The sequence below is a fragment of the Pinus tabuliformis genome, chromosome 9 (assembly GCF_031772625.1).
Source record: "Pinus tabuliformis cultivar Carrire ecotype Pingquan chromosome 9, CPIR1, whole genome shotgun sequence".
Taxonomy (NCBI): Eukaryota; Viridiplantae; Streptophyta; class Pinopsida; order Pinales; family Pinaceae; genus Pinus; species Pinus tabuliformis.
This window is the reverse complement of record NC_142307.1, coordinates 738460774-738471978: the sequence shown is the minus strand read 5'-3', so window position 1 is coordinate 738471978 and position 11205 is coordinate 738460774. Positions and strand designations below refer to the sequence as shown.

The 11205-nt window shown below is 34.4% G+C and overlaps 1 long non-coding RNA gene across 3 annotated transcripts; it reads left to right on the top strand.

Moving 5' to 3' along the window:
* The first annotated feature begins 6304 nt into the window (after positions 1–6304).
* LOC149150810 (uncharacterized) lies at positions 6305–7594 on the top strand. 3 transcript variants are annotated; one of them, XR_016262867.1, is made up of 3 exons: positions 6306–6746; positions 7035–7179; positions 7460–7594. It is a non-coding gene; the product is annotated as an uncharacterized LOC149150810 (long non-coding RNA). The 3 variants fall into 3 exon arrangements; XR_016262869.1 differs by lacking the exon at positions 7035–7179 and having other exon boundaries at positions 6305–6746; positions 7460–7587; XR_016262868.1 differs by lacking the exon at positions 7460–7594 and having other exon boundaries at positions 7035–7450.
* Positions 7595–11205: the final 3611 nt, after the last annotated feature.

The window sequence follows — 11205 nt, the reverse complement described above, 5'->3', positions numbered from 1 at the left end:
CTTGAGCATGATGTTTTTCAAGTCCCATCCTTCTTTGGCACAATGGTGATGGGTGACCAGCATGGTGATGTACTTGGTCGAATGACACCCTGTGCCAGTGGTTTCTACAATTGTTTCTTCACCTCACTTTCTTCTATAATAGACCTCTTGTACAACCCAATATTTGGCAATGGGAAGTCTAACAATAGCTGGATCTCATGCTCCACTTCCCTCTTGGATGGTAACCCCTTAGGATTCCAAAACACATCCCTATACACCTATAGAAATTATTTTAGTTGTTGTTTTTTTCTTATTAATACACCCTTCCAGAGATACCTTAGCTCTTACAAAATATTCTATAGACTGATTTTCTCTTAAAAACAGTAAACCATACTTCTTGTTGGAATTGATCAATTTCTTAGCTTGGTTGGAACTTACTAGAATTTTCTTTTACTTGCCTTGGTGTGAATTGATGGTAAATGATTTTCCATCCTTGATGAGTCGGTACTGGTTGGATCTCCAATTAAGTATTGCATCTCACATGTCCATGTAGAAACTTCCAAAAACGAATCTATATACATCAAGGGGAACCACATCTACTTCTACTTCATCAATAAAATCAATACAAATAGAAAATATAATTTTGCATTGTTTTGTTACATTTAAGTTTGCATCCTTATTTACCCATCCCAAAGGATACGGGATTGGATGATCACGAACTTCCAGTCCCAATTTGTTGAATAAATCTATTGCAATGAGATTCACCTGTGATCCTGAGTCAAATAAAGCATTAATCTTTATCTTCTTGACCTGTATCTTTACATGGACGAGTTTGGTCATTTATTTCTCTCCCTTTTGTTAAAGGCTACTCAAATTCACCTCCTTCTGCATTGATTTACATACAATCTTCTCATCCACATCCAAAGTGCTTTCAACTTGGTTGCTTGAATCGATGGCCATGAGGTTCTTCTTCTTATTATATTTCATTTTGTTCTTCAAGTTAAGCTATGGATGCAACTTCCAACACTTCTCCTTTTTATGGTCGTCATTGTTTTAGTGGTTGTTGGAATCTTTGTACTAGTTTGTTATGGTTGTCGCATTTTTATCTTTTCCCCCTTTCCACTTTTTCTTCCCCTCATAAGTGTCTTGTTTCTCATTTTTCTTGGATCCACTTGATTTCCCTTTTTTTAGCCCTATGTTCTCCAAGTACTGTGTCTGTAAACAAGCCTCGTCCACTGATCTAGGCTTGAACAACATCACTTGCTTTTACAGATAGTTGTGTAGAGCCCCCAAATAATTGAGTACATCTCGGTTCTTTGGGGAGATACCCAACATTATCACCATCATCATAAACTATGTGGTGTACTCATGTATGCTATGCCCTTTATTTTTCCTAAAGTAGTGTCACCTAATCCATTGGTCCTCTACATACCAAATAGGGTAAAATTGTGACTTTATGAGAGTTTTGAAGTCCTACCACTTAGTTACTAGAGGATATCCCTCTAACCTTAGGGTCTTGTGTGGATTTCCCACCAAGTGACGACATGGACCTCTAATTTAAGCAATGTAAATGAAACATTTTGTATTTCTTCAACATGATGGACATTGAATTAAACTTCTAATTGTTGCAACCAATGATTTAGCTTCAAGGTCTCGATCTCGTTATGGTACAAATTGATATTGACCTATGATTTCATTTTGAACAGGGACTGTGAATGATTCGTGACACTTAAACTAGGTTGATTTTTTTGAGATCCTTTCTTTGGTTGGTTCTCTGTTTCTTTCTGATATCCTAATCTCTCCTCTTATTTGTACTCTGCATTCCCCATCTTCTCCAACTATCCTAAGATTATTGTTGGGGGTTGGCATGAGGAGATTCATATTATGGGTTATATCTACAACTTGTGCTTCCATCCATGAAAACCTGTCCTTTGCAAGATCACAATGGTCATTCATAGATTCGCTGACCATGATTAGGGTTTTACGACTTTTGTCCTAGCCAATCTAGATCCCATATAAATACCCACAATATACCTAAATAATCCTACTATGATGCCAATATCATCAATAAATTGTTGTGATAATCCATTAGACAGTTCATCACAACAAATTTGATAAAACTATATTTAAAAATATGAAATTTGCATTGTTAGGGTTTTATTTCTCTTTAGGTTTGTGGATATGTAAGTTACTATTAATTTCATATGCATGAAAATTAAAATTATTTGGAAAATAGAGAACAATTAAATAAAAACTCACAAACAATTATTATCACTTGATATGACTTTGGAAACCCTTTTAGGAGAAAACCCAACTAGAAGGTGAGGTCGCTTTGTTATCTTTCTCTGAATAGAAAATGGTTGTGAGTACAAAGAAATATGGCCAGTGGTATATGATCTACTATAGCACAAAAATCCTCTTGGTATGCCCTATATTCTATCCCCCTCAACCTTTTTTTCTCATTTATGGAACAAATTCACTAGAAATAATGGAACATTTTTGCTCCTAGTGGCCCGATTATAACACATCCGAATAACCTACTAGTGGTTAGGTTCTCAACTCTTAATCAAACTTATAATATGGAATCTTCTAAAGTATTATTCATCATAATAATGTGGATAGCCCTTTTCCATGAATATTGGAGGCTGACCTGACATCCTCTTGAATTATGGTGGTGAAAATAGGAAGGTTAACTTCTAAGTGGCATAACGTTTGCATACAGACTTTTATTGACGTGATTTTTGTATTGTTGGAAAGGTATATATGTGTAGAATATGAAAGTTACATGTGATGCTAAAGCATAAAAGTTTTATCGCCAAAATATATATTTTGATTCCTCCAAATTCTCATAGAAGGTTTCAGACCCCAATTTTCCAAACTAGGTACCACTAGTAAAAATGGTCCTATGAATTGATTCCTCCATTTTTTTTTCACTCTGAAAGCATTAAGATGGATGAAAAACAATATAATGATCCAATCCGTATCACCTAATGTCTTACATTGATCTCTTTGAAGTGTATATGAGAAAGTTGCAACATGAGGAATAACTAATGGAGGATCACCATTATTTCTCGGGAGCTCATCTAACCAATCTAGAGTGTAATAATTTAGATACACAAGAATACCTTTGAAATCAATGGATATATAGTTCATAAAATTCCCAAGGAGCCATATTTAAAGAGAATGGATTCTTTCCTACAATGGAGTCACTAGGTGAGTTAACTTAATAAAACCTCCAAATCTTACTCACCAAATCTCATTGAAGTCAATATTTGAATATCTATAGAATGGACTTTCTCCCCAACAATTGTGCCAAAGATATTATTGCTAATATTCTCCCAAAAGAAAAAAATTCTTAACCTCACAAATGGGAGAACCTAAGGAAACTATCAGGAAAGATGCCCATTGTCATCTCAACAACCTCGCCCCCCACTTCTAAGTTTGGATGTGTGATTTCCTAGCCTAAGGTGGGTTTTCCCTATGTTTGTTTTTTATCTTAATTTTTTTGTTTTAGTATGAGTCTAAATGTGACTTGAATTAGATGATGATCTTTTCTTAGATTTTTGTTGTCATATTAAACAAATATCTCAATCATATGGAATTGTAGCAAAATAAAAAACACAATTATGAATCTAAATTCAATCCCATAATTTAAAGAATAAACACTTGCAAATTAACATTAATGGTTTCCGAGCAAGAAATAACTTCTAAAATGGGTGCTATTGATGCTATAGCCATCTGTTTCACTGACATGAGGTCAATAGAAGAGAGTAATCTTCCTAAATATTAATTTTGATGCACTATAACAGTTAGGTGGGTAAATGGTTGGTTTCAATATTTTTACCTAGGAGGACTTTTGATGTACATGGAGTGATGTTCATGTTCAATCATGTTTAATGTAATTCTACTCGAATGGACTCCCAACAAGGAAAGCATTTAACTCAATGAGTAACCTCCTAATGTCATGGATTTTTCCTGCATGTATGAATCCCAAACCTTATCTTTACTTGCCTAACAATAGATCTTGTTGTTATTTATAGGAAGTAGAACACATCTTTATCCTATATCTCTATGTTGATTTCTTGCTTGGAAATGTGCTTATGGGAAGTGATCGTGTAGAATATCACCATTTATTAAATAACTGATTGAATCTAATGAAAAATGAAAATCTCATATGTTCCAAGAAATTTTTAATCATCAAATATGTGTAATGTTAATGCAATTGAAACTTTTTATAAAATCCCATCACCATGAATCAAATATGCCAATTTAGGAAACTGTTCATTATAATTTCCATCACATGTGCGCCAAACAATGAAATCATATTTCAAATGGATGTTCCAATTTGATAATCGTTTCAAATACTTAGAAACATGCGACTTAAATAAATAGCCAATAAAATGTACTTACACCAAGGATGATATAAATGAAAATTTTGAGCCGAGATGCTCATTCTACAATCCCATATGAGGTCGATGTGTAATTTCCTCCATGCTCAAGTTGGAGTTGACGTGTGTCCTTTAAAAAAATACTTTCAATCAAAAAACATTGTCAGTTATCATACAAACATAATGATTATACATATTTGGTTAGTTTTAATTAAAAACATTATAAAACATTAATAATCAAATTCTCATTGTGCTCACTTGGATTGATATTTCACTTTCACTCTTTCGATAATTAATAAAATATTCTGATGTAAAGCACTATAAGGGATTAAATCTCTTGACATGTTAATATTTTTTTCAATTTTTGCATTTTACAAATAAATAAAGTCTATATCAACTCTTGAAAAAAATGAGAAAATGAATGTTGTTTGATTTGTGTCTTCAAATCTCTAAAAAATTAAATGGAATCAATTTATATTTTGTTCCCAATGTGAAGTGAAGTAAAACAGACAAATTTCAAAATATGGATACTCAAGAGAATCGGCACAAATCAAGTAATTAATTTTAGGCATACCACAACTCATGTATATGTGATTCAAATTGACTTTTTCTCCTGAAAACCTGTAAATTGCCTATTCAAGGTGTTGTAGCCTTGGAGACAATCCTTGGGTGTGGGGGAACTAGTGCCCCGGACATCCAAACATTGATGAAAACTTTAAAGTATGTGGCCGGAGGGATAGGCCATGAGAACTTGCAACGAGTCTTCTAGTTCTGAAACCTATCTTTGAAACCAAACTGGCCAAGATTGATGAGGGTTCAAGGCTTCAATTAAAAAGTCACTAGAAGAAAGATGAAGATCAACAAAGTTTAATGACTGAGGAAATTAAGAATCTTAGTGCTAACAATGCAGAAAGAATGATGGAAAAGGCCCAAGACATGGAGGAATTTTTAGCATGGTGGAGTGCACATTACGACTGCACATTAAGACTCTTTAAATATGAAATGCGAGTATCATTCAAGATAAATTCATATTCATAACTTAAAAAGATTTGCAACTTCGTTACATAAGTACTAGAAGAAGAAAAACATTAATAAATGTTCACATGTTGAAGGAAAAAAAAATGTTGCAATACCTCAAAAACTGGGATTAAAATTGGTTTGTATTCTTCAATTTCGGAGAGTTTTCTTCCTTACATTACCTCTTGGGATACAGAATCTGAACCTATACTAAATGTTCCACTGCTAAACTCTCTATTCTCTAATTAGTTATAAAGCTAATAACAATTGAAAAACTGTTTACCTTTTTGAAAGTTTTTTTAAAATAATTAAATTAAAAAATATTATTTTAATAATATATATATATATATATATATATATATATATATATATATATATATATATATATATATATATATATATATATATATATATATATATATATATATATATATATATATATATATATATATATATATTATATATATATATATATATATAAACATTAAATGGGCTTTTAGATCAAATAGAAACATTAAATGTGTGGCCGAACTCTCATCACCCACATGTAAACCACTTTTGGCAGTTTTGTGAAACAAGACACCTCTCTCGGGGGTTCTTTTGGAAATTTTTCGAGATTAGCCCTCGATATAGAGATAAGAGGTATAGCCAAACCTCTTACCAGGGTGTTGGCGGTTTCTATTAAAATTCCTGTGTAAAGTTGTTTTATTTTTTTGGCAATTCCTATTCACCAGCGGACATAATTTAGCTCAATTATTTTTGGACATTCAATTTTTAAGATTCATGTGTGAAGTTGTTTTATTTTTTTGGCAAATCCTATTCACCAGCGGACATAATCTAGCTCATTTTTTTTGGACATTCAATTTTTATAGAAAGAAATACTACTGTTGGTTCCACAGGGTCTTGGGGTCTCTATTCAGATTCATGTGTGAAGATTTTTTTTTTGGGGCAATTTCTGTCCTCGTCTACTGTTGTATCATTTGATTTCTTAATGGAATAGCAATGCTACTGTTTTTTCTTTTTGGTAAACAACAGATGCAAAAGCCGCACTAATTTCAAGGTTAGGGTTTCAATGGCTCCTGAAGATGCGAGCTAAGCTCCTTCGCAGGTGATATTTGGAGGCGAGAAGCAGCTTTCGGGGGCCAGAAGGTTTTCGCAAATCTTTCTGCCCCTGCGACAGGTTTGTGCTGTTATAAAGGGCAGAAGCACTGGCGGCTGAATACGCCATGGAAGCCACTAATAAATGCATGAGAACCCCCGCATTCGGGGGCGCTCTGGCTCTTGGAGTCGCCGGCGGAGCGACTGCTTATGCCTTGAATTCCACAGCGCCCACGAAAACACAAATATTTAATAGTGATACAGGTATTTAACCTTTCTTTTTCCTCTGCACCTTTACAGTGGAATGGAATGATGTATCCGGGGCTCCTTGAATGCATTGAAAATAAACTTCATATCATGTCACGAATTCCCGCTCCACCGTTAAATTTGATCTTTGGGTGATGCTTTTTACAGAATTTATAGAAATTTTAGCCCTATGTGCGAATAAATCGTCCAAATAGAAGTAAAAGAACCTGAATTTGAAAAGTAATAAATTTCCATCGTCGAATTTCGTCAAACCACCCGTCTGAAGGATGTTTGATATAGGAACAGCCGTCCGAAATTCATTATCGACATTTTCCAGCTCCGAGCTCGATTCGTCGCTGTAAAGCGGTCATGGTTTCAAACGAAGAGACTTCGTGTGAGCCAAACTATTTTTCCTTTGGCCCTAGAGGATCTGGCATGTTGTATGTTGCCGGTAGGTTTACAGGTTTTAAAAAAATGATTAAAATTTGATTCTTCTGGACCATTCCTGACGCATATGAATCTAAATGTATAATTAAATGTTTAGTAATGACAATTTTTGTTGTTGTTGTGAAATTATAATTAATTTCTTAGTAAAATTAGAATGTTCACTGGCACATTTCACATTTAACTGCCATTGATTTTCCCAAATTGAAACGCATTTCACTTCCCAAAAAATCTTCTGCAATTTTTTTTATCTTCGAATTTCTGATTTCATGGTTGAATTGATGCAGAATTCCAACATCCACATAAAGAGCGAAAGATGCACGAGGAATAAATTGAACAGATATGCAAAGAAAATGATTTTGAACTGTCTTTTTAAATTTTATTTTTCCATTTTACGAGGGTTTTTCTGTACAAGAAACAAATATGAACCACTGTAACGCAGCACAGGCACTTTCAAATGTTGAAATAACAGAAAGATGCCGGCCAGGAACACAAACCTTAGGAAATGCTCTATCTGGCCTCGAAGGTGCTACTAACCAATCCTTTGTTGGCCTTCATTCGCTCAGACCACTGCTCGGACAAGATAAACACTCTAGACAGCTCCCCTGCAACTTTTCTCGTATCAGGCCTTTTTCTCGGGTCTGAATCCACGCAGGAAGCGGCGATCCTGGCTACCCTCTCTGCGCAATCTACGGGAAAAGAGTCCTTTAATCGAGGATCCATCCACGACCTCAGACTCCCTATACCGCGATCAGTACTAGCCTCCAAAAGAACAACATTAAACGTCTGTCTTCTGAGAAGCAATGCCGCTGGTTAGGTATTCTGGCGCCATGTAACCCTGCGTGCCAGTTATCCTCATGCTGTTACTTCTTTGCAAACCTCCGACCTGCATATTCGAGTTCGAATCCCCTTGGGTTTCATCATTATCGTAGGCCTCGTATTCTCCGGCGAGATAAGAGGCGCCCACATGGCAGATCCGTGCTTTGTAGCTCGGCTCCGTTACAAGAACGCCTTTTTCAGAGAACAACTCTGAGCAATTAAACACTGACATTCTGTTTTCACAAGGAAGGTGTTCTCTACCCAGCCTAGCTTCTCTCTCAGAATCTTAACATCCCCTTAGCAAAGGGGGGTTTCATTAGAATGACAACAACCTGCATTTAAAACATTTCTCTACCCCTCTCCTAATTAGAAATACAATTTTGGGTTCTCTACTAATTTTCTCCACACCCATTTAATCTAACAATGGGCATAGAGCATGTACATTTATACATGTGTGTTGGAAATACCATTTTATACTTTAATGTTTATTATTTTTGTTTTATTATTATTGCTTGAATTTCTTCTTAACAAGTGGTTGTGTTTCTTTTGGTTTTAGTGAAAGTATGGGCTCCAATGGTGGCTCTCTTATTATGGAGTGTAATTCATCTTTGAGAATTTTTCAATTATTAAATTAGGTTAGTCAATTGTTTAAAATATCAAATTTATTTCAAAAAGTTTTTGTTACTTTATAGGTTAGACACTCGCTTGAAATATTAAACTTATTTCAAAATGTTTTTGTTACTTTATAGATAAGGCGTAGATTTTTTGGCTCTATGATGAAAATAATGAAGGGAAAATACATGTTAATCTGTTATTTGTGCTCTTTGACTAAAAAATACATGGTGAGAGAAAAATGCATATTATGCTAATTGAGGAATGTTTTTCGCTTGTTGAACTTATAGTATTGAATTTAACACACTAACACTTTACAACAATGAACTAACAATATTCATGATGAAAATAGCAATATGGAAGATTTATCTGCATAATGAAAAAGGCCATATGGGAGATTCCAATCACGTTCCAAGGCATTTTTTAAAATGTGGATGTGACAAAAGGTTGTTGTGGAAGGTGTTGTTTGTATATGGGAAATATCTTGATCATTGTGTATAATCCTAATGTTGATAGATATCTCTACTAAGTGGTTCCAGTTAATGAGGCATTGATTTGAGCGTTCAATATATTTCTATTCTTTATCAAAGTATTCTTTTGTTGTATTTATGTTCTTCAATTTATGTCTTACGGCGTTTCCTTTGCAACATCTGGTGCAAACGCTAGTTATAACATATATAATTATTAAGAATCATTCAAAGGTGAGTAAATATAAACATATAATATATAAATACGAAGAATTGTGTAAATTGTTAATCAATTGGATTTGGTATATATAAAGAGAGATAATTCTTTATATGAATAAAGCAAAAAAAACAATTAAATTTTTTTAAAATGTTGAATATAAATAAAGGAAAATTAAAAATAATTAGAAATATTTAATTAAAAAATTAAAATGATATAGAATAGCATAATTAGATTGGTGATTTTTATGAATAAGCATCTCATATTTAATGTTGTTTGTTTGAATTAAACTTAAACCAACTTTACAAATATGTTGATAAAGGTTACATTTTTTGATAGGAATATGAAAGATTTATAATTTTTTTTTTAGATCTTTCTATATACTGATTTAATGGTTCTAGCAAAATGAATTGTCAAACTATATCATAATAGAAGAGTTGAAGTTTGTGGCTTGTTAAATCTTTTTTGAACATTTGAGGTTTTGCTATATTGATATAATCATAACTGCAATGCCATCACCTAAAATTGAACGTGGAACAATAACCCTCTTTCATTAGATGTTTTGAAAAAAGTATCTTCATTTACCCTAGTTATAAGGAAATTTGCTATATTTGAAGGTAAAACAGTATTTGTGGAACTTATCTATCCACGCTTTACTGTAAATCCCATTATGCTTTTCTTATTCTGACATCCTCTTTCTTCCTACACCACAGAGTTGCGAGAGTCTAAGCATAAGATGCCAATGCAAAAAGAAACACGCAAAGCATAAGATGTCAAGAAGATTATGGATGTTGTGGTTTAAACGTGGGGACTCCTATTGCAAGGGTTAGGTGGGGAGGTTTAGTCTCCACTAGGGCTTAATGATTCAATCAGATTGGGTGGGGAGGTTTAGTCTCCACAAATTTAGTGATCCAATCAGATTAAGTGGAAAGGTTTAATCTCCACAAGTTTAGGCAAAACTGTGTATGATTAACCACTGATCAACTTGAAAAAAGCATAAGATGCTTGACAACTGCTCAAGGTGAAAGAAAGCATCTTGAAAAGAAAATTGCAGTTTCTACATCCACATGCATACAAGTTAGTTGCAAATTTCTTCTTCGTAATCTGCAGAAATTTTTGTCTACATAACTTAAAATTTGAGCATGCACACTATATTGTATATTCAAATCAAATAAGGTTACGTATAAATAAATTTAGTGTTGTCTCAAGATAGGTAAACTAATCTTGGACACACAATCACCTGGTTGAGAGAATATCTCAACTACACACCAATATAGGAACATCTAGATATAAGAACCCTAAGGAATAGGAACATACTCCTCCAGATAGAAATAATCACAACTGAGACAAGTAGAAATTACAATTTCCAAGTCACCCCCTTAAAGACTACTTGTCTGTCTAGTTGTGGTCAAGCATAACAAAAGAATATGTTTACGCCCATATAAAGGAGCAACCATCCACCAGAATGCATAGGTGCCAACCACTGCAACCGTCAGTCTGCTAGGATGCCCTTCGCATACATGGTTCTGTCAACCATTATAACTGCATACATGTATTGTACCTACAAATTCCCCCTCCATCATCATCATCATGGGTTTTATCGGATTACCCATAACCATGCTTTGGGTTTTATCAAATTACCCTCAACCATGCCAATAAGGGCTCTCAGCCACCAATGCTCAACTCAACCACCAATGATCAACACAACCACAAAGGCTCAACTCTGCAACCAAGGCACTCAATTCGGCCACAAAGGCTCAACACAACCGCGAAGGCCCAATTGTGCCTCCAAGGCACTCAATTCAGCCACCAAGGCTCACCACAGACCCAACTTAACTAGGCTCAGGGTTTTCTCGGCTCACCCTTAGACATGCCAAGGGTTTTTTCAGCTCACCCTAAACAGTGCCTACAAGAATCC